Source organism: Bubalus kerabau, chromosome 3 (genome assembly GCF_029407905.1).
Source record: "Bubalus kerabau isolate K-KA32 ecotype Philippines breed swamp buffalo chromosome 3, PCC_UOA_SB_1v2, whole genome shotgun sequence".
NCBI classification, from domain to species: domain Eukaryota; kingdom Metazoa; phylum Chordata; class Mammalia; order Artiodactyla; family Bovidae; genus Bubalus; species Bubalus kerabau.
In genome coordinates this window covers 174,834,327-174,858,481 of record NC_073626.1, presented here as the reverse complement: position 1 = coordinate 174,858,481, position 24,155 = coordinate 174,834,327, and the positions used below count along the sequence as shown (strand labels likewise).

Below are 24,155 nucleotides of genomic sequence, written 5' to 3'. Positions count from 1 at the left end.
AAGATAATTGAGGTCGTGGAGACACTGGAACCTTCAGGTACTGCTGGTGGGAATGTAAAAAGGTCCAGGTATTTTGCAAAACCTACGTACGTACTCAAGAGACATAAAGACATATATTCACACAAAAAAACTGTACTTGAATGTTCAGAGCAGCTTTTCTCATAATTATAGCACTACATCCAGAATAGGAACCCACACTCTCTGCCTTCTTCCCCATTATCATAAATGAAGTCTTCTTGCTCCTTTCTTTTTAGAAAATATTTTATTTATTTATTTTTGGATGAGCTGAGTCTTTGTTGCTACCCTTGAGCTTTCTCAGGCTGCAGAGAGCTGGGGCTACTCTCTAGTTACAGAGGCCTTGCGTCGCGTGGGCCTCTCATTGCGGTGGCTTCTCTTGCTGTGGAGCACAGGCTCTAGGGTGGGTGGGCTTCGGTGGCTGGGGCTCAGGCGCTTAGTTGCCCCGTGGCATGTGGAATCTTCCCAGACCAGGGATCGAACCCAGGTCCCCTGCATTGACAGATGGCTTCTTCACTGCTGGGCCATTAGGGAAGACCGCTTTTGCTCCTTTCCAAGACTGAACTCACTCCTTATCAATGGATGACTCCAATCAATGCCCAAACTGCTGTGCATCTCCCTCTTAAAACAATACAAAGGAAAACCTTCCTGGACTCTACTGCCCTCCAGTTACCACTCATTTTTCCACTCCCTTCCTACTTTTTCAAATCTCATCACTCTTCAACCCATTCATTCTCTGTGGGCTTCTAACTTCAGCACTCTACTGAACCTGCTCCTGCCATGGACATGCATGTTTTCCATGTTGCCAAATCCAGCAGTCACTTTTATGTTCTTCTCTTAGGTGTCTCAGTAATAGTCAACCAAGGGCATTACTACATCTTGCTTAAAACATACTTCTGTGACTCTGCACCCTTCAGATTTTCCTCCTACTGCTGTAGCTGTTCATTCTTCGTCTCTTTTGTTTATATATGATTTTACTTATTTATTAATTTTGGGCTGTGTTGGGTTTTCGTTGTTGCAAGGGCATTTCTCTAGTTATAGTGGGTGGGAGAGTGCACCAGCTTCTTATCATGGTGGCTTCTCTTGTTGCAGAGTTTGGGCTCTAGGGTGTGCTGGCTTCAGTAACTGTGGCCCACTGGCTCGACAGTTTTTGCTCAGGGGCTCAGTTGCCCCATGGCATGATCCTCCCTGACCAAGGATCAAACCCGTGTCCCTTGAATTGGCAGACAGATTCTTTACCACTGAGCCCCCAGGGAAGCCCTGGTCTTTTAGTTGATTTCCCTCTCCTGGATTTGGACCTCTAAGTCTAGTTTTCAATTCCCCATTCTAAGGTCAAACCCTTGACCTCGTCATTTTCAGTTACCATGCTAACTCTAAGACCTTATGTTTCAGCACTCTGACACCCTTCTCCTATCTTTCCAGCTTTGTTGTTCAGTTGCTAAGTCATGTCTGACTCTTTGTGACCCCATGGACTGCAGTATGCCAAGTTCCTCTGACCTCTATTATCTTCTGGAGTTTGTTCAAATTCACATCCATTGAATTGGTGATGCTATCTATCCATCTCACTCTATGCCCCCTTCTTTTGCCTTTTTTCCAGCATTAGGATCTTTTCCCGTGAGTTGGCTCTTCACATCAGGTGGTCAGAGTATTGGAGCTTCAGCTTCAGCATCAGTCCTTCCAGGGAATATTCAGAGTTGATTTCCTTTAGGATTAACTGGTTTGATGTCCTTGCTGTCCAAGGGACTCTCAAGAGTCTTCTCCAGCACCACAGTTTGAAAACATCAATTCTTCGGCACTCAGCCTTCTCTGTGGTCCAACCCTCACATCTTTACATGACTACTGGAAAAACCCTAGCTTTGACTATACAGACCTTTGCTGGCAAAGTGATTTCTCTGCTTTTTAATATGCGGTCTAGGTTTGTATAGCTTTCTTTCCAAGGAGCAAGCATCTTTTAATTTCATGGCTGCAGTCACCGTCTGAAGTCACAAGGCCACGCCCTGTGGCACATGGATCTTAGTTTGCCAACTAGGGATCAAACCTCTGCATCTTGCATTGGAATCACCAAGTCTTAACCACTGGACTGCCAGAGAAGTCCCTCTCTTTTTTTCTTTCAAGGTGCCAAAGTAGATTGTCTCAGGATCTTTGCGATTACTCTGTCCTCAAATCTTCAGGGAGGTTTTCTGTCTCACCGTCTAAATCAATGCTGTCTAGTAGAAACTTTTGCCATCATGGCAAGGCTCCATATCTATACTGTCCAATATGGTGGCCACTGGGTTTCCCTGGTGGCTCAGTGGTAAAGAATCCCTGGGTCAAAAAGTTTCCCTGGAAGAGAAAATGGCAATCCACTCCAGTATGGTGGCCACTAACCACACATGGTTATCAAACACTTAAATGTGGCTATTGTGACTGAGAAACTGAATTATTTAACTTACTTAATTGAAAAATTTAAATTTAAACAAGCAAGGGGGTTTGTGGATACCATATTTAACCATGAAGGTAAATTACCCCCAAGTCACTTTCTGTTAAACTATCCAGTTTTCTTTTATTTTTGCCCTTAATTTTAATGGGAAATAATTCACATATATCACTATATAATGCTTAAGGACTACAGAGTTTTACTTTCTCCAAGGCGCTTTTCTCTAGGTGAAATAACCTTATTCACTTATTGATTTATTTTCTGCTCTTTCTATGAGAATGTGGCCATATGAGAGTAGAGGCCTTGGGTATCTCATATAAAACTCATCACCCAAAATTCAGGGCCTGGGGACTTCCCTGGTGGTACAGTGGATAAGAATCCTCCTGTCCACAGTGGGGGAAGGAGAGAGTGGGGCAAATGGAGAAAGTGGCATCGACATAAATACACTCTCATGTGTAAAATAGGTCGCTGTTGACAAGTTGCTGCCTAACACAGGGAGCCCACCCTGGTGTTCTGTGATACCTAGAGGCGTGGGAGGCTCAAGAGGCAGGTGATATATATATATATATATATATATAATTATGGCTAATTTGCATTGGTGTATGGCAGAAACCAACACAACGCTGTAAGGCAATTTCCTCTCAATTTAAAATAAAGTTTTAAAAAGAAAGGAATCCTCCTTTCCAATGCAGGGAACAATGGTTCAATCCCTCCTCCAGGAAGATCCCATGCGCTGTGGCGCAACTAAGCCAGAGTGCCCAACTACTAAGGTCCGTCCACCCTGGAGCCTGGCCTCCGCAACAAAAGAGAGAAACCACTGCAATGAAAGGCCCACACGCGGCAGTGAAGAGTAGTCCCACTCTTTGCAGTTAGAGGAGTCCGTGCATACCAACAAAGACCCCGCCTAGCCAGAAATCAAAACAAACGACAACAACAACGAAGAGCTCAAGACCCGATTGGTGTCAGGGAAATGCAGGTGCATGATTTGTTGTTTTTCAGTCCTCAGTCATGTCTGACTCTTTGTGACCCCGTGGACTGCAGCACACCAGGCTTTCCCGTCCTTCACTATCTCCCTGAGTTTGCTCAAACTCATTTCCATTGAGTCAGTGATGCCATCCAACCGTCTCATCCTCTGTCACCCTCTTTTCGTCCTGCCCTCAATCTTTCCCAGCATCAGGGTCTTTTCCAAAGAATGGGCTCTTCATATCATGTGGCCAATGTATTGGAGCTTCAGCTTCAGCATCAGTACTTCCGATGAGTATTCAGGGTTGATTTCCATTAGGGCTGACTGGTAGGATCTCCATGCAGTCCAGGGGACTCTCAAGAGTCTTTTTCAGCACCACAGTTCGTACATGACTACTGGAAAAACCATAGCTTTGACTAGATGGACCTTTGTTAGCCAAGTGATGTCTCTGTTTTTTAATATGGTGTCATGATACATATTTGTTAACTGATGAATAAAGCGTTAAGATTGTGGTTCTCCAAGCGTGGCCTGCAAACCTCTGAGGATCCTCAGGACCTTATTGTGGGGTCTGTGAAGTCAAAACTACTTTTATAATAATTCTAAGATGTTATTTTGTGGTTTTGATGGTGGAAAAGCAATGGCAGGTCAAATAACTGGCCCCTCAGCATTAAACAAGGCAGGACTTCAGGCCGCCCTTGTAGTCACTGTATCCCGAGCTGGCATGCACGCACAGCAACAGACGTAAATATACCAGATTCACTTAAGAACGACTTGATGAAGCAGTAAAAATTATTAACTTTATTAACTCTCCACCCTTGACTATATTTCTTTTAAATATTTTGACAGAATGGGAAGAATTCTGCTGCCTGCCTAAGTACCATGGTTGTCTCCAGGAAAAGCACTTGTGCAATTGTTTGAGTTGCAAGCTGAACTAGCTGCTTTTTTTCATGAGCACCATTTCTACTTGAGAGAAGGATTGAAAGACACACTATGGTTATGCAAATGTAGTTTTTTGCAGACATTTTCTCTAAAATGAAGGAAGAGCGCTGTCAATTCAAGAGGAAAAAATTGACAATATTTGCTGTCAAAGAAGAAATTTGAGCTTTTGAGTGAAAATTAGATTTTTGGAAAATTTGTATCCACTGCTGTGAGCTTAGCAGCTTCCCAATACTTCAAGACTTTCAGTGGTGACACTAACCTATATGATATTTTTATGTTGTAAAACAAAATGTGTCAACATTTGGGAGATCTGTGTAACTTAGTGAACCAATACTTTGCAAGTGACTAACATGTGATGGTACAAAATCACGCACAAGTAAAGGATGAATTCAAAGTGCAAGATAGACCAATTTTTTTTCCCATTTTCAAATTTATTTAAAATGTTTTGGCTGTGCTGGGTCTTCTTTGTGGAGGGTGGGCTTTCTCTAGTTGTGGTGAGCGGGGGCTGCTGCTCTTTGGGTGTGCTGCATGGACTTCTCGTTGTTGTGACATCTCAAGTTGTGGAACATGGGCCATAGAGTGTACAAGCTTCAGTAGTTGTGGTGCATGGGCTTACTTGTTCCCTGGCATTAGGGATCCTCCCAGACCAGGGATTGAACCCATGTCCCCTGCACTGGCTGAAGAATTCTTAACCACCAGGCCACCAGGGAAGTCCCAGACCAATGTACTTTAATATAATGAAAAGTTGACCAATAATGGTTTCAGATTCCACATGGAAACTAAATTTTACAAAACTGTCATTTGTCGAGTTTAGGTATAGAATCAAGGAGGAATATCCACAATTATCTGAATATCCTTTTAATATACTCCTCCTTTTTCTGGTTATATACCTGTGTGAGGTTGAATTTTATTTCATTTTTTAATGTTCATAGCAGCTTTATTTTAAAAACTCCAAACTGAAAACCCAAATGTGCTCAGTCACTCAGTCGTGTCCAACTCTTTGCGATCCCATGGACTGTAACCCACCAGGCTCCTCTGTCCATGGAATTTTCCAGGCAAAAATACTGGAGTGGGTTGCCATTTTTTTACTCAAGGGCATCTTCCTGACCCAGGAGTTGAACCTACATCTCCTGCATTGCAGGCATATTCTTTATCACTGAGTTACCTGGGAAGCTCAAATAGCCTCCAACAAACGAATAGACAAGCAAACAAGGCTGAATATTTTTTATATACTTCAACCAAAACAACACAGCTCAATATATTGAATAAAGAAGCAGCTATGGGAATTCTAACTGCCTTTTATTAAGTCAGACATTAAAGAGATTTGCAAAAATGTCAAACAATATCATTCATTTCACTCATCTTTTTGATTTGCAAAATGTAATTACTTTTCATCGAAAAGGGTATTATTTATGTTAACATCGAGGGGTTTATTATTTTCAGGTAAATAATTTTACTACTTTCAGATACATAATTTTTTAAAATTCTTAATTTCTAACATCATAAATATCAATAATGTAACCCACATCAACAAAAATCTCTTTCAGGTCTTCAATTTTTCAGAGTGTATAGGGGTCCTGAGACCAAAAAGCTGGAAAACACTGCTATAGATAAGCAATAAATCTGATCAATCAGACTCTAACACCTTGGTACATTGACAAAGGGGTAACAAAGTCATTATAAATAAACACTCTCATTTGAACAGAAGAGGAGGGGCAACAACACCTACTGGTCTGTAGTGTGCACTGGGTGTGGCAACCTGCAGATTAAGAGCAGCCAGAATCCCCTGCCTCGGTAGAATGAGGCAGACTGGGTGCTCTGCCATGCTGAGAGATCTCTCTGGTTAACGTAACTGCGGACACATCTCACAAGGATTTTGAGCAGTTCTAGTATTGTTTGGAGCCAAGACACTGCCTCAGGGATTGATCAATTACAGGATTCCACGTGACAATGAAATGCAGCCAGACACTATGTCCCTTCCCCCGAAGGCCTCCATCTGCCCTTTGTCTGTAGAAAAACTTTGGCCCAAGAATGAGTTTAATATAACTACAGAAAAATTAATAATCATAATCAAATAAAACCAATGAATTAAAATAAGTAAGTACAAATGGGCTTCCCTGGTGGCTAAGTCGGTAAAGAATCTGCCCACAATGCGGGAGACCTGGGTTTGACCCCTGGGTGCGGCAGATCCCCTGGAGGAGGGCATGACAACCCACTCCAGTATTCTTGCCTGGAGAATCCCCATGGACAGAGGAGCCTGGCAGGCCACAGTCCATGGGGTTGCAAAGAGTCGGACACAAAAATAAAACTATATACAATCTAAATTTCTTAGAAAAGGAGTAAGTTTAATCAGAGAAGTGAGAAAATGAAAGAAAGGAAAACCATCAAGGGAGACCAGATAATAATAGTTTAGTCATTAGGCAAAGTCAAGGACCTTTATTCCTTCTCAAGGACTGTAGATAAAATTCTGAGCCATATCCTGTGAACTGTCTTGTAGATACTGAGACTCCCACCAGGTGCAAGAAGTTAACTACATGATGCCCAGACTGCAGCCACGACAGAAAGCTGCCACAACGCAGAGAGTTGGCATTCAGAAAATGGAAACAAAAGACAGCCTGGAACTGAAGATTAATTGTACTTAAAACAATCAAAACGATGCTGGTCAGACCACCACGTGACCAATTTCAAGAGGACTGTCAGAGCTGACTGTACTGTGTCTACAGGTAGCCCCTCCCTCCATCTATAAAAGCTTTTGCCCCCAATTGTCAGTGGGGTGGGTTCTGCCTTTGGACGGGCGTCTGCCCTCCCCTCCCTCCATTGCTGGCTTTGCTGAGAAAGACAGCCTGAAATAAACTTTCCTTTCCACCCGCCTTACCTCTTTATTGGCTTCTGAATGGTGAGCAATTAAACTCCACTTTCAGTTATACCAGGACTGGGGCTTCTCTCATAGAACCACTCCTTTAAAAGATGTATAAATTTTCTGGGTATTTTCTGGAATTTGGGTAATTCTATGGGTTAATAACCAAGTCAGAAGATTGATGAGCGGCTTTCCTGGTGGTCCAGTGGCTAACAATGCGTTTCCAATGCAGGGGGCCGGGGTTCGATCCTGGTCAGGCAACTAGATCTCACATGCCATAATTATGATTCTGCATGGCACTATGACCCAGCAAACAGCCAAATAAATAATTTTTTTAAAAGAATGATAAATTATGGCCCCTGAATCTAGACTTTGATCTTGGTATACAGGGTCTTAGCAACAGGAGCTCCCAGTCCTCAGCTCAGAGACTCCAGCTTCACCTCTGCCTTGGAGCCATTGAACACCCAGCATGGGGGCTTGGCACAGCTGGCTGCCCCCATCCCTAGGCTGCATCCCATTGGAAGGCTCTTTACATAGGGAGACTGTCTTTTAGTAGGCAGGTAGGAAGGGCTTGGGAAGGGTTGTATTTCCTGCCTCTCTGTCTTTATTCCCACTCACTTTAGCTTTGGCATGAATAGATGAGCTTTTTCAGGCTTGCAAAGCATGTGATCATCAGACTCTGCATCAGCTTGGATCGCTGGCTACAGGCTGTCTTTCTCAGCAAAGCTGTAGGCACTTAAGTTCAGAGGTCAGGCTGCCTGGATTCAAGGCAGAGCTCTAGCCCTGTCTAGCTTTATGATCTTGGGCAAATTCTTTTGCACCTCAGTTCCTCAAATGTAAAATGGGAAATAACAATGGTACCCATTTCTTTGTGTTCTTATGAAGATTAAATGAGTTAATGTGTGTGAAGCACTTAGAGCCTGGCACATGATGAATGCTTCAGAAATGTTAGCTTTTATTCTTGATTATTCTTTCTGCAGAATTTATCTCTTTGGCTCAAGGCTTGGGAAAATAGCCAACACACACAGCCTCCTGACATCTCTTTACCAAGTCCCCTGAACTCCTGCCTTTGTTAAACACATGGTCTGAGATTCAGGAGTCCTTGGCCCTGCAGCTGCATTACAAGGAATGCTTACCTCCTAGCCTCCTGGGAATGGAAAATCCCAGGTTATTCCCAACAGTTGGAAAATCTGATCTGTACCCCACCTCAGCTCGGTCAATTCTGCGTGTCAGGGACATCACTAGCAACGCTCCACTTCTTATAATAGTCAGAACTTCACTTGCAGGTGACAGAATCTTGACAGAAACGGGCTTTGGGTAGGAGGAAGGAATTTGTTGGATTACAGGAGGCCTTTAGCATGGTTAGATCCTAGCATTAAAACAATGTCATCTAGGGAGTTCTCTGCTGGTCTAGTGGTTAGGATTTAGTTTTCACTACTATAGCCCAGGTTCAATCCCTGGCTGGGGAACTGAAATCCTGCAAGCCACACAGCACAGTCAAACAACAACAACAACAATAACCAAAAAAATCCTGGTGTCATCTGGTGCCTCTGTCTCTTGTCCTCACTCCATTTCTCAGCTCTGCCTTCCTCTGTGCTGGTGGCAAGATCAGGCCGTCCCTGTCCATGAAGTGGAAGATCTATGCTTACAATTTCCCAGATTTGGAACCTTAGCAGCAAGCATCCTCGATTCCCCTGGAATTCCAGAAAAGCTTGGGATTGACTGCCTTTAACTTCTCCAGCTAGAGGTGTGTTCCTTAGCCTTAGTAACATCCCAGAATGACATCATATGTGGCCTCAGAGGACTGAAACAGCCAGGGAAGGGAGGAAAAGCTTGATATTTATCAGCCATTTATTCGGTGGCATCTCATATCTTCTCATGGTGAAGATGATCCCTTTTGGGGAAGGAAACTAAACCCCATGGTGGTCTCCACCTTCCTCCAAGCTGAGAGCAGATGGGCTCCTTCTCTTGTCCATGGCCAGCCCCTCTGCCTGTGCCCCTGGTCCCATTCTATCTTCCTAAAGACAGAGCATCACCAAATAGCTTCCTCTCTGTTTTTATTTATTTATTTTATGGCTGCTCTGGGTCTTCGTTGCTGCTCGGGCTTTCTCTAGTGGTGGTGAGTAGGGGCCTCTCTTCATTGCAGTGCTCAGGCTTCTCAGTGTGGTGGCTTCTCTTGTTGCAGAGAACAGACCCTAGGCATCTGGGCTTCAGTAGTTGTGGTGTGTGGACCCACTCACTGGGGCTCCCAGGCTCTAGAGCACATGGGCTCAGTAGTTGTGGCGTATGGACTTGGTCGCCCTGCAGCATGTGGAATCTTCCTGGATCAGGGATCAAACCCATATCCCCTGCACTGGCAGGGGGATTCCTAACCACTGGACCACCAGGGAAGTCTTCTTCTCTGATATTGTCACTCTCTCCATTTCTCCCCTATTTTCTCCTGAGCCTCCAAACATGCTTGAGTCTCTTACTTAAAAAAAAATTCTCCTCTTCTTAGGAAATAGTTGTTTATCATCTCCACCTCCTCCCCTTTCACTCACGCCTCAACTAAATGCAATCAGTTTTCTCTTGCTGCCATCTTCTGAAATTGCTCTTTCTAAAGTCACCAATTACTTCCCCCACGACAAATCCAGTCTTCAGCCAGCCTGACCTGTCTCCAAACCAGCCCTGCTTTCCTTCCTGAAATCCTCACCCCACTTTGTTTTCGTCATTTTCTTTATTCCCGGTTCTCCTCCTCCCTTTCCTGGTTGCTCCTTTCCTGCCCTCACTGGTTAGGTTTTATGAAAAGAGGAGGCCAATTGCCCTTTCATTCCCGGCTATAGTTTCAAGAGCCATTTTCTCATCAGTGATTTCCCATCTCCAGGATCTGGGTGTCTCTGGATGTCAATTTCTGTGCCTTGAAACAGAGCCTGAACAGAGCAGCCATCCACATAGAGTGGATTTCTTTAAAGACCGGTGCCTAAGGAATGACAAGGCAGTACCCAGAGCTGGAACTCTGTCCCAAGCCACTCACAAAGGCAAATGCTCAAAAGTAAGAGGAGGAGAAATTCCCTAGTGGTCCAGTGGTTAGGACTCCAAATTTCCAATCCTGGCTGCCCAGGTTCATTCTCTGGTTGGGGAACTAAGATCCCACAAAATGTGTGACATGGCCTCCCAAAAAAAGTAAGACGAGGGGTGGTTATCCCACCCTTGCTGTATCCTGATGACAGTTCAGCCACACAGCACCCTTAGTCTTCTCTCCTTGTCACACTCCACTCATGAAGCCCTGTTCCTCATGTCTGCATGTGGGACAGCCATGTCGGAGTGGGAAGAGCATGCTATCTGAAATTCCAGATTTGCGTGTGTGGCTTGCTTCTTTTTCTCTTTTTTGATCAGGCTTCAGTCTCCAGAAAATCATCAGCTGTGGTTGGTTACATTCCTGAGCTTCTGTAGGTGCTCAGGTGATTTTCAGGAATGGGAGCCATGGTGCAGATTCAGAGGAAGTGGGGTGTCAGGGGAAGTCATCTTAGGGGGCCCCAAAGCAGGTCCCTGGAGAACAGGAATAATGACACTCTGGGTATGCTCCTAGCACTGAAGCCTCTTACACCAGACGGTCTTTCATGGGTGCGTGGCCACCACCACATCCAAGTGGTTCACAGCAGCATCTGGCTCGGGCCCAGATCCCGTGTCCAATCAGCTGCAGTAAGGCTGGCAGGCCTAGCCTCACTGGATTTACGTGACCCACATCCCACTGATTTCATGAAGCAAGATCAGCTGAGGTCTGCCAGCTCTGGGAGATGGCAGTCAGAGGTGCAGGCCCTCAGCGTCAAGGTTTTTGTGTCTTCCTCCTTGTGTCTCCATTTCCTTCCAGTGTTTGACAAACGAAGGGTTTGGACCAGTCGATCTTCAAAGGTGTTTCCAACTTTGACTTTCCAGGAATGTATTATTATATTAGTTTGGCTGCATATCAGCTCTTACAAAATGACATGTCACATCTCTGCTCAAAGGTTTCAAGTTGTGAGATTTATTAACCAGAGAGCAGCTGCAGGAAACAGAAACCTATTTTAAGCAGAAAAGGCTTTGATACAGGGAATCAGATGTCTTAAAAAAAATAGTTGGGAGGGCTGGAGGGGTGGGCTCCAGGGATGAGTCCCAGGAAAAGACCCCAGAAGAGCTGCCAATTGGTGCAATCATGAAGTTGGTGAGACAGGAGGCCGCTTCTAGAATTCTTGTGTTAAAGAACACACCAAGTAAAAAGACAATCCACAGAATGAAAGTATTTGCAAATCATATATCTATCAAGGGACTCATAACAAAAATATATAAAGAAGTCTTTATAAATCAACAATACAAAAATCCAAATTAAAAATGAGCAAAGGATTTGAATAGATATTTCTTAAAAAAACCTTTTTCTTTATGTTTCTCTTTGGCCGTGCTGGGTCTTCATTGCTTTGTGCAGGCTTTCTCTAGTTGCGGTGGGCAGGCTTCTCATTTTGGGGCTTCTCTTGCCGCAGAGCATAGGCTCTAGGTGCACAGGCTCAGTAGCTGCAGCAAGCAGGCTTAGTTGCCCTGAGGCATGTGGAATCTTTCTGGATCAGGGGTCAAACGGTGTCCACTGCATTGGCAGGCGGAATCTTATCCACTGCACCACCAGGGAAGTCCTGAATAGATATTTCTTCAAAACAAGATATACAAATAGCCAAGGAGTACATGAAAAGATGTCAACATTATTAGTCATTCAGTTCAGTTCAGTCGTTCAGTCATGTCCGACTCTGCAACCCCATGAACCAACTCCCGGAGTTCACCCAGACTCAAGTTCATCGAGTCAGTGATGCCATCCAGCCATCTCATCCTCTGTTGTCCCCTTCTCCTCTTGCCCCCAATCCCTCCCAGCATCAGAGTCCTTTCCAATGAGTCAGCTCTTCGCATGAGGTGGCCAAAGTACTGGAGTTACAGCTTTAGCATCATTCCTTCCAAAGAAATCCCAGGGCTGATCTCCTTCAGAATGGACTGGTTGGATCTCCTTGCTGTCCAAGGGACTCTCAAGAGTCTTCTCCAACACCACAGCTCAAAAGCATCAATTCTTCAGTGCTCAGCCTTCTTCACAGTCCAATTCTCACATCCGTACATGACCACAGGAAAAACCATAGCCTTGACTAGATGGACCTTTGTTGGCAAAGTAATGTCTCTGCTTTTTAATATGCTATCTAGGATGGTCATAACTTTCCTTCCAAGGAATAAGCATCTTTTAATTTCATGGCTGCAGTCACCATCTGCAGTGATTTTGGAGCCCAGAAAAATAAAGTCTGACACTGTTTCCACTGTTTCCCCATCTATTTCCCATGAAGTGGTGGGACCGGATGCCATGATCTTCGTTTTCTGAATGTTGAGCTTTAAGCCAACTTTTTCACTCTCCACTTTCACCTTCATCAAGAGGCTTTTTAGTTCCTCTTCACTTTCTGCCATAAAGGTGGTGTCATCTGCATATCTGAGGTTATTGATATTTCTCCCGGCAATCTTGATTCCAGCTTGTGCTTCTTCCAGCCCAGCGTTTCTCATGATGTACTCTGCATATAAGTTAAATAAGCAGGGTGACAGTATACAGCCTTGACGAACTCTTTTTCCTATTTGGAACCAGTCTGTTGTTCCATGTCCAGTTCTAACTGTTGCTGCCTGACCTGCATACAAATTTCTCAAGAGGCAGATCAGGTGGTCTGGTATTCCCATCTCTTTCAGAATTTTCCACAGTTTATTGTGATCCACACAGTCAAAGGCTTTGGCATAGTCAATAAAGCAGAAATAGATGTTTTTCTGGAACTCTCTTGCTTTTTCCATGACCCAGCGGATGTTGGCAATTTGATCTCTGGTTCCTCTGCCTTTTCTAAAACCAGCTTGAACGTCAGGAAGTTCACGGTTCACATATTACTGAAGCCTGGTTGGAGAATTTTGAGCATTACTTGACTAGTGTGTGAGATGAGTGCAATTGTGCGGTAGTTTGAGCATTCTTTGGCATTGCCTTTCTTTGGGATTGGAATGAAAACTGACCTTTTCCAGTCCTGTGGCCACTGCTGAGTTTTCCAAATGTGTTGGCATATTGAGTGCAGCACTTTCACAGCATCATCTTTCAGGATTTGAAATAACTCAACTGGAATTCCATCAAATGTAAATAAAAATCACAGTGAGGTACTACTTCATGCTCAGTAGGATGGTTATGATGAAAAAGACAATAACAAGTGTTGACAAGGATGTGGAGAAATTGCTGTATTGCTGGTGGGTAAAATGGTACAGCCTCTGTGGAAACAGGATGGTGGTTCCTCAAAGAAATAAACATAGAATTTCCCTCTGATCCAGCAACTCCACATCTGGGGTACATACCTATAAGAACTGAGAACAGGGTTGAGCAGATGTCTGTGTACCTATATTCATAGCAACATTATACACAATAGCCAAAAAGTGGAAACAAACTAAATGTCCATCAACCGATGAATGGATAAACAAAACGTGGTGTATCCTTACAACACCTTTACAATATCCAATGGAGTATTACTCAGCCAAAAAAGAAATGAGGTACTGATAGGTGCTACAGTGTGGATGAACCTTGAAAACTGATGCCAAGTGAAAGAAGTCACACACAAAAAGCTTCCTAATGTAATTATATGAAATGCCTAGAATAGGCAAATTCACAGAGAAAGTAGACTAGCTGTTGCCAGGCCTGGAAAGAGGGGGAAATGGGACTGACTAATAGCAAGCTACTTTGGGGGGTGATGGCAATGATCAGGAATTAGTAATGATAGTTGTACAACTTTCTGAACACATTTAATATCTGAGTTGCACACTTTAAAATGGTGAATTTCAGACCTTCCTTGGCAGTCCAGTTAAGCCTCTGTGCTTATACTGCAGGGGCCTTGGGTCCCATCACTGGTCAGGGAACTAAGATCCCGCATACTGTGCCAAAAAAAAAGTAAAGTGGTGAATTTCATGCTAGGTGAGTAATATCTCCATCGAGAAATAGGATGGGTAACAAACACACATGGCACTGTGGCTGCAACCCGAGGATCAGGGGTCAGAAAGCTACCTCTGCTGCTGCCGCCGCTGCTTCCCAACCTCATGAAGCTAGTGTCTGGACATCAGGGTGCTCTGTCGTTACTCAAGGTTGCCACAAACACGAAGCAACAACCACACAGCCGGGAGATGGCCTTCGCCTTACTTTCTCCTCCCAGCTCTTATATAAGTGGATGCAATTTATAGACCCTAATTTGCATGTAAAATGTTAACTGCAAGGGATTCTGGGAAGTGCAGCATTTAACTCTGTGGCTTTGGCAGTATGAGAAAAAGATTGGAATGCATGCTGACAACCAACTCACCACATCTACACAAATTCACCCTTTGATCAGTTAGGAGTCTAAACACCCTTCCTAGAAGGAGAGATCCAAAATTCCGTTAGTCCGGTATCCAGCTCTGGGTGATAGTCATTCTAGCTCTGTTACAATCCTGCCTTGTCAATCTGTAACCTAGGGCTTCCCTGGTGGCCCAGTGGTTAAGAGTTTGCCTTGTAAAGCAGGGGAAAGAGGTTCGATCCCTGGTCTGGGAAGATCCCACTTGCTGCAGGGCAGTGAAGCCCATGTGCCACAACTACTGAGCCGTGCTCTAGAGCCCATGCTTCGCAACTAGAAAAGCCTCTGCAATGAGAAGACCCCGCACCACAGTGAAGAGTAACCCCTGCTCACTGCAACTAGAGAAAGCCTGTGTGTAACAACAAAGAGCCAGCACAGCCAGAAACTGACTTAAAAGGAAAGAAGCTGTAACCTAAAGACTAACTGATCAAGTTACCAACACGCTTGATGATACTAGGCAAAATGTGGTGGGAGTTGGGGGGAGAGAAATGGGTGGATATCTATAAATATATATATATATGCCAGAGAAAGGTAAAAATGTGAAATGCTAATATAGTCCTCACTTCTCTACCTTTCATGAATTCTTTACATTCATAAATATCTTCCTTTACTACTTATGAAGTTCCTTTTCCCACAGTCAGTACCTCAGCTGGATGAGGCTCTTTATCTGGTGTGGTGACCCAAGTCTTCATTTCTAAGGGACTTAAGCCCTCACTGGAATAGCCTTTTAACCTTGACTCCTGAATACAGCAGTACTAGAAGTAGCCTGGTGGCTCAGTTGGTAAAGAATCTGCCTGCAATGAAGGAGACCACTTGCAATGCAGGAGATCAGGGTTCGATCTCTGGGTCGGGAAGATCCCCTGGAGAAGGAAATGACAACCCACTCTACTATTCTTGCCTAGGAAATCCCATGGACAGAGGAGCCTGGCAGGCCCCAGTCCATGGGGTAACAAGAGTTGGACACGACTTAGCAACTAAACCACCAGAAGTAGCCCAGAGGGCCCTTTAAATTCTAGACATAATCCTTCCTGCCCTCACCGAGCAACAACATACCTATCTCTCTTGATAATCAGGATCAATGACTCCATCTAACACAACTGTCCTTTTTTAGGCTATTAGTTCAGTGGATGAGGAGCACAGATTTGCCAAAAAAAACTTACAGTTCAGTGGACTCATTGTTATTTGCCCTGGTGGAAGTATTTCCCCTCTGGGGATTAAGACATCTAAACTAACAAAGACCAAAGTCACAGGGGCAAGGAGCAACTTTCGTGAAGGGGATATACGGAGGTCACTGTTTCAGAACACATACCGCATTCTATAGCACAGAACTTCCTTCACAAGGTCTTGTTTTTCAATGGTGCCATAAACGAGTCTTTAGTAAACCATTTAACTTGTGTGAGGCCAGCTGCTTTGGGATGATCGCATGGGTCTTAGCCCACTGCCTCACTTGATGAGAGGAGGTGTTATGTGGAATACATGATGAATAGACATTCAGTAAGTTCATGGATAGTGATGATGATGATGATAAGCATGGTAATAATAAGTGAAAAGAATGACACTAGCTAATGTATATAGCTCTTACTGTGCATGCTGTGCATGCTGCGTGCTAAGTTGCTTCAGTCGAGTCCGACTCTTTGCGACCCTGTGGACCATAGCCCAGTAGTTGGCTCCTCTGTTCATGGGGATTCTCCAGGCAAGAATACTGGAGTGGGCTGCCACGCCCTCCTCCAGAAGATCTTCCCAACTCAGGGACTGAATCCATGTCTTTTCTGTCTTCTGCATTGGCAGGCAGGTTCTTGACCATTAGCGCCATCTGGGAAGCCTACAAACAAGGCATTGCTATTTGCATTCATTTAATCCTCATAATCCCAAATGAAGACATGGAGATAGAGTTAACAATATGTCCAAGGTCATAAGCTACTACCCTGGAGAAGGAAATAGTAACCCACTCTGATAGTCTTACCTGGAAAATCCCATGGCCAGAGGAGCCTGATGGGCTATAGTCCATGGGGCTACAGAGAGTTGGACACAACTGAGTGATTGAACATGCATGAGCATAAGCTGTTTAAGTAAATGGTGGAGTTAGAATTCCTACCCAGACACTCTGGCTCTGGCATCTATCCTCTTAACCACTGTGCTTGTCAAAGTTAACAAATAATCAAATTTAGAATAATTGGGGTGGGAGGTCTTTGGTTTGATAATAATTGGTCTTTTTCTCATTTAGGATTTTTTCTTTATATTTGAGGCTTGGTATACATGGAAACAATTCATATCTTGAGTGTCTTTTCCAATGAGGACAAATCCCTGACTACTCTGTGATGGAAGGGAGCTGATCTGATATTAAGTGCCCAGCTGGTCCCTCCAGAGCTTGGAGCAGGGCTCAGTTGTGAGCCAACATCAGCTTCTCAAAAGGAGAATTGCCAAAAATAGCCTGGCTTGAGTCCAGAATCTGAAAGCCCTGTGCTGTTTTTCTCTTATGAATGTTTGCCACGGTGTATATAAAGTAGCCTCATTTGCCACTACTGGATGTGCTAGATCATAAAATTCAATCTGCTTACACAGCACCCTATACCAACTGGCGACCATTCTCTTTTTCTGGGCCCATTGAAGTTAGTAGCCCTCATGGGCTACTTGGAAATTGGGTCAGTGCAGCATAATCAAACGTGATATGCTACCTCCAAAATGCAGAAATCCACCAAATGCTTGGGATTTTTCTTAGTGGGAGGCGATGTACAATGCAACAGCTTATCTTTCACTTTAGATAAATTGTGATCACCTAGGATTTCCCTGGTGGTCCCGTGGCTAAGAATCTGCCTTCTAGTGTGGGGAATGTGGGCTCGATCTGATCCCTGGTCTGGGGGGAATTAAGATCCAGCATGCTGTGGGACAGCTAAGCCCATTCGCTGCAACTAGAGATGGCAAAGTGCAGCAAAAATAAAAAACAACAACAAACCTAAAAAACCAACAAATAAAAACTGCCGTCCTCCAGATTCCTGTTCTGGATTCCTAAAAATTTCATGGAGGTAGAAGTGCCCTTAAATGTCTCTTATCTTCCAGAACACATGTGTTTTCAATGGCATTTAGATATCTGCTACTTCTTGCTTATTAGGTCCAAAACCACATCATCACATAACAGAGTGATGTTCTGGGAAATGTGAAATGATTAAAATGCCTGCACATTAGATTTCAGCAGAGCTGGAAGGAAAGTCATGACCAACCTAGACAGCATATTAAAAAGCAGAGACATTATTTTGCCAATAAAGGTCCATCTAGTCAAGGCTATGGTTTTTCCAGTAGTCATGTATGGATGTGAGAGTTGGACTATAAAGAAAGCTGAACGCCAAAGAATTGATGCTTTTGAACTTCGGTGTTGGAGAAGACTCAAGAGTCCCTTGGACTGCAAGGAGATGCAACCAGTCCATCCTAAAGGAAATCTGCTGAATATTCATTGGAAGGACTGACGTGGAAGCTGAAACTCCAATCCTTTGGCCCCCTGATGCGAAGAGCTGACTCATTTGAAAAGACCCTGATGCTGGGAAAGATTGAAGGCAGGAGGAGAAGGGGATGACAGAGGATGAGATGGTTGGATAGCATCACTGACTCAATGGACATGAGTTTGAGTAAGCTCCAGGAGTTGGTGATGGACAGGGAAGCCTGGTGTGCTGCAGTCCATGGAGTTGCAGAGTTGGACACAACTGAGCCACTGAACTGAACTGGAGAGGTGCTAGTACCCAGAGGTATGGCAGTAAGCAGTACTGTTGACTTTGACAGGTAAAAGTAATCTGCTTTTCACGATTTCTGTTCTTTGGGTGAGAGAAAAACATCATATTCCAGGTCAATAGCTGTATGGCTGCAGGTGCTGGGGCAGGTATTGATTTGCTTCAAAGTGATTATATCTGAAATAACAGCTACAAGTCAAGTCTTGCAAATAATTTAAATGTAGATAAGATTTTCCAGGCAAGAGTTCTGGAGTGGGTTGCCATTTCCCACTCCAGGGGATCTTCCTGACCCAGGGATCAAACCCAGGTCTCCCACATTGTAGGCGGAAGCTTTGCGGTCTGAGCCACTGGGGAAGTACCACAGATAAGATAGGGATCACCTTTGGAATTTCTCAAGTCTTTGATAGTGGTGGTAGTATTTATCATGCCCTCAGGGATACACTATTGCTTTTGGCTTATGGTTCTGGTGGAGGAGAGTTCCAGGGGCTTTCCTTTGCTTTTCTTCTCACAATAACTTGCACTCTATAGATCAATGTGAAGATTCTGCCCGGTGCCAAATACACCCATTACAACTGTGCTTATAGGAACTGGGAAATAACCTGGGTGGATATGTGAGAGATCCAGGCTGAGATTCCTTATAAATTACATGATCCTTGTGTATTACTTTGCTAGGTATGCAACAAAGGACTACAAATTGACTGACTTAAGCAACACGAATTTATTGTCTCACAGATCTGGAGACTAGAAATCCAAGATCAAGCTGTCGACAGGGTTGGTTCCTGCTGAGGGCTGTTAGGAGGAATCTGTTCCATGCCTCTCCCCTAGCTTCTGGTGGTTTGCAGGCAATCTTTGGCATTTGGTGGCTGGTTCCACCACATCATCCCAATCTCTGCCTTCATCTTCACATGGCATTCTCCTGGTGTGAGTGACTCTTTGTCCAAAGTTCCCCTTTGGCCCAATCATATGGGATTAGGGGCCCATTCTGCTGCTGCTGCTGCTGCTGCTAAGTTGCTTCAGTCATGTCCGACTCTGTGCAACCCCATAGACGGCAGCCCACCAGGCCCCACCATCCCTGGGATTCTCCAGGCAAGAACACTGGAGTGGGTTGCCATTTCCTCCTCCAATGCATGAAAGTGAAAAGTGAAAGTGAAGTCGTCCAGTCGTGTCCGACTCTTAGCGACCCCATGGACTTCAGCCTACCAGGCTCCTCCATCCATGGGATTTTCCAGGCAAGAGTACTGGAGTGGGTTACCATTGCCTTCTCCATAATTATATCTACAACAACTCAATTTTCAAATAGGGTAACATTCTGAGGTGTTGGAGATTAGGACTCCTACATATGAATTTTCAACCCATAATACCTCATAAGGATAAATATATATATATGGCTCCGATGGTAAAGCGTCTGCCTACAATGTGGGAGACCCGGGTTCGAGCCCTAGTTCGGGAAGTTCCCATGGAGAAGGAAATGGCAACCCACTCCAGTATTCTTGCCTGGAAAATCCCATGGACGGAGGAGCCTGGTGGGCTACAGTCCATGGGGTCGCAAAGAGTCGGACACGACTGAGCGGCTTCACTTCATGTTTGGTTGCACTGTACAACTTGCAGGATCTTAGTTCCCAGACCAGGGCCCTGCAGTTGGCTTACCTCATAGCTCACTTGGTAAAGAATCCGCCTGCAATGCAGGAGACCCTGGTTCGATTCCTAAGGGCTAGTCTACCCACCCCAGTATTCTTGGGCTTCCCTTATGGCTTAGCTGGTGAAGAATCCGCTTGCAATGCAGGAGACCTAGGTTCGATCCCTGGGTTGAGAAGATCCCCTGGAGAAGGGAAAGGCTACCCACTCCAGTATTCTGGCCTGAAGAATTCCATGGACTATACAGTCTATGGGGTCGCAGAGTCGGACACGACTGAGCAACTTTCACTTCACCTGCGGTGGAAACTCAGAGTCTTAACCACTGGAACGCCAGGAAGTCCCAAGCCTCTATTTTAAATTAGTGGTCCACAAAGACCTTTTAGTTTCTTTGAGATTAGTACTGGTTTAGGGTTTATAGTTTTCAAGTATTTCCTAAAGGCTTGGGTATTTCCATTTCCCTAAGCACAGCACATAGTTAATTGACTTAAGATTCCTTTGGGGAAGACTAGAAGATTAACAGTTTAGTTATGGTAATAGTACTGGGTGCTTCCCTCAGAGCTTTGGTCTGAGAATTTAGTGAGTGTCTGTGATCCTCCTCTTTGGTGACTTAAAACAGGCCTCCCTTTGCCAGACTTTTGCTTTGTGTTCAGCAAACTGAGTAGGACCTTGGTAGGTTATATTTCCTCACTGCTGCTCTGCTGCCTTTGCACTGCTTCTTGGCCCCTGCCGCTCTAGGATCCTGTCATCTCTACTGATATCAAGGATTCCATTTCAGTGGCAACATCTCTAAGCTTCATCCCCAGCCTATAGGGGATATACACTCTAGCATTTTCAAGGTGAGGTGTCCCCTTATCTATGTACTTTTTGTGTGTAAGAAATGTCCTCTGAGCAATTCTGGAGGCAAAATTAGGAGACGAGTAGGTACACATGATAAACCTCCACCAACTCTACTATTGCTATGTTTCTGCATTCATCTTCTAATACTATAGTAAGAAATTTTTAGTAAGTGTTCAGTTCAGTTCAGTTCACTCAGTTGTATCCGACTCTTTGTGACCCCATGAACTACAGCACTCCAGGCCTCCCTGTCTATCACCAACTCCCGGAGTCCACCCAAACCTATGTCCATTGAGTCGGTGATGCCATCCAACCATCTCATCCTCTGTTGTCCCCTTCGCCTCCCGCCTTCAATCTTTCCCAGCATCAGGGTCTTTTCAAATGAGTCAGCTCTTAGCAAGTGTAGACCCCTCTTAAGTCCAGGTTTCATCCAACCAACCAGCTAAGAGCCACTCTTAGCTGCTAACGCCAATATACTGATTCCAGAATCTCTAGAATGCCCATATTAATAAATTCAACCAAATGAAAATAAAATTATGTTAGTTTCTTCCTGGTCTAATACCTTTAGAATCCAGTCTACACACGTTCATTCCCAGGTTTCTACTGATTCAAATGAGCAAAATCTTATAATTCTGTAACCTTTCCTTCTCTAAGGTCAGATTTTGTGGTTACCCACTCCAGTATTCTGGCCTGGAGAATTCCATGGACTGTATAGTCCATTGGGTTGCAGAGTTGGACACGACTGAGTGACTTTCACTTCAATATGCTTCAGAAGCATATTGGGATCTGACTCTAGCCACAGATCTGATACAATAAGGGGCAGCAATAAGCATTTCCTTTCAACGCAACTACCCCAAGGTCTCCAAGTAAGACAGCAGTAGCCCTATCAACAGGGGGAAGAAGGGCTGCTTCTGCTGGTAAGAGAAGCAAAGTGTAGAGTTTGTAGGTTCAGAACACTAGGATTTATCCAAATCTACTCAAATGTCCCCATTTTCACTTTACTGTTTCCCAAACAGCATCCTAATTTTCACCTAAGAGACCTGGTAATCTAAGCATTTAACTTTTGTTGTAATTCAATAACCCAGAATCTCTCCTTGATTTTTCATGTACATCAGCCTTGTGGCTACAAGACAGCCCTGAGCTGAAAATTTAAAAGCACTTGAGACTTTCATTTTCTTTTTTTAACCTCTCTAGCAAAAGTACCACCATTTAAGTCTTCATTTCTTACACAGTGGTCCATTCTGGCAGCCACTTGGTCTATCAAAGTCTTTTATCCATGACAGTTCATTTAACATGACCATAGGTGTAAATAATCTTTGCTTACCAGTTTACCATTTTCCAATGACAACTAGATTCTCACTTCCTTCAAATCCAACTTAGTCATAACTAAGCAAGAATCTCATTTTTTAGGGCCTGTTATCTATAACCAGTTTTGGAACCAAATACTGTATCAGTTAGGATTCTGAAACTTCAGGAAACAAAACTGTTCCACCTATTTTAAGTAGAAGAGAATTCAATACAGGTAAATTAGGTGCTTACAAAAGAACTGGAAAGCTGGGCAAGTGGGCTCTAGGCTGGGCGTCCAGGAGACTCCCAGATTGGTCCACTACGAGAACTGCTACCTCTGCCACCACCAGGAAGAGGAGGAACCAGGAGGCGAGCACTGGCTGACTGTGAGAACATACATCACGAATGGTTATTTATGGATCAGGAAGCCCTTTGACACCCACACAGATACTGATAGATACTGGTGTACCGCTGGAGGGAAACCTGTCTTCTGTATCTTTGCAGGAGCAATAAGGTTGCTAAAGATCCCCGAATCACTTCCTCCTTCAGCATCCTTATTTGTACATCTAACTGGCAAAACAGATTACATTCAGAACCTTGGTTTCAAGAAGTGTAAGACGTGCAGTTTTAACTTTTCAATCTCTAGAGTACAAGAAAGTACATTAGAAAGTGGTCAGAGTGAATAAGTACCCATTTATCATTTCCATAAATTTCTTTCATTGACCCATCCAAGTAGGGTTGGTGACCAGACATGCCCTCTCCCAGTTTTAGCCTTTTAAAGTTGACCACAAGCACCCCATCTGTCTGGCTTTTGAAGATGACTTCTCCTGGCCTCAGAGGAACCTAAAATGTCCTTGTCTACACAATCTTGTCCTCAGCCACCTTTTCAACCTTTTACTACCCTCCTCCTTGGTCCACTCTGTTCCAGTCATTTAGGCCTCTATGCTGTAGGTGTGTGTATGTGTTTAAACAGACTAAGGATGTTCCATCAAAAGGTGTTTGTACTTTATTCTTCATGTCCGTATATTCTTGTCTAGACACATGGTTCTTTCTCATTCAAGCCTCTAACAAAATGTACCTTTATCAAAGAGGGCCACAGTACCTACCTAATGTAGCACCATCTACTACTCTTTTTGCTTTCCCTGCTTTCTTTTCTTCACTGCATTTATCCTCATCCAGACTATATATCGATTGCCCTTTCCCACTACAGGGTGAGTTTCACAAGGTCAGGCATTTTTGTGTTTTCCTTATTGCTGCATCTTGTACCTGAAACAGGTATTTCAGAATGAGTGAACACTGCTGGACAAAGAAATTCAGCTTTCCCCATTTTCTAAGCCAAGCATCAACTTTTCCCACGCATTACTCATGTTCTCCTCCAGGTGGTGCTGAGGGGTCTTTTTGTCTGCTAATGTCTAGGAGATACAACAATGTTCCAAAGGATTAGAATAAGCTTGGTTTTTCATGGCCTCTGGTCTAGGGTTGTGAGCTTTTTTTAGATGGCATCCATAATCTCCCTTAATTTATTTCTTCTTATTCCTACCGGAGGAAAATATATATATATGGGCCTTTAACAAAAGCCATTTTTGGTACTCCATCTAACAATCTTTACAACTCCACAATTAGGACCAGGATCCCCACTTTGGCTAAGTGAAAACACACTCACACAACTCTCACAGCAGTAAGAACTGGAATCTGGGTAAGAATACAGCTGTGGCTGCAAACTCCTGCCCCTTCAGAAGACTTCCTTGATCTTATCCTGTTAATTGCTCCCTTGATGAGGCTCTGAGAGAAATACAAGTCTTTGAGTTGATAATTTGCATTTCAGAGATTCCCATACTGTCTGCCCCTTTTCCCAACAAGTTCCCTTTTTCACACACAGACACCCTCTCGGGCATTCTTTCAGAGACCCAAAGTCCACTAACAGCACTTCCGTCCCAGGTGCAGGGAATGTGCTAAGAGATAAGAATCTTCCAAGTTGGCTGTGGTCCAGACTCATCATCCTGACCGTAGTAAAGCACAGGCCAGGAAGACAAAGAGCAGGTACATCTGTGAAAGGAAACAGAAAGCCATCTGGTCCTCAGGGAAAGGATGTTTTCAATTCTTCCTCTGGGCCCAG

At 44.1% G+C, this 24,155-nt stretch overlaps 1 protein-coding gene across 1 annotated transcript in view; it reads right to left on the bottom strand.

The window, feature by feature from the left end:
- ZBTB8OS (zinc finger and BTB domain containing 8 opposite strand) overlaps nucleotides 1–24,155 on the bottom strand; it is a 305,810-nt gene that overhangs the window by 232,338 nt on the left and 49,317 nt on the right. The gene's annotated exons all lie outside the window — the stretch shown is intronic.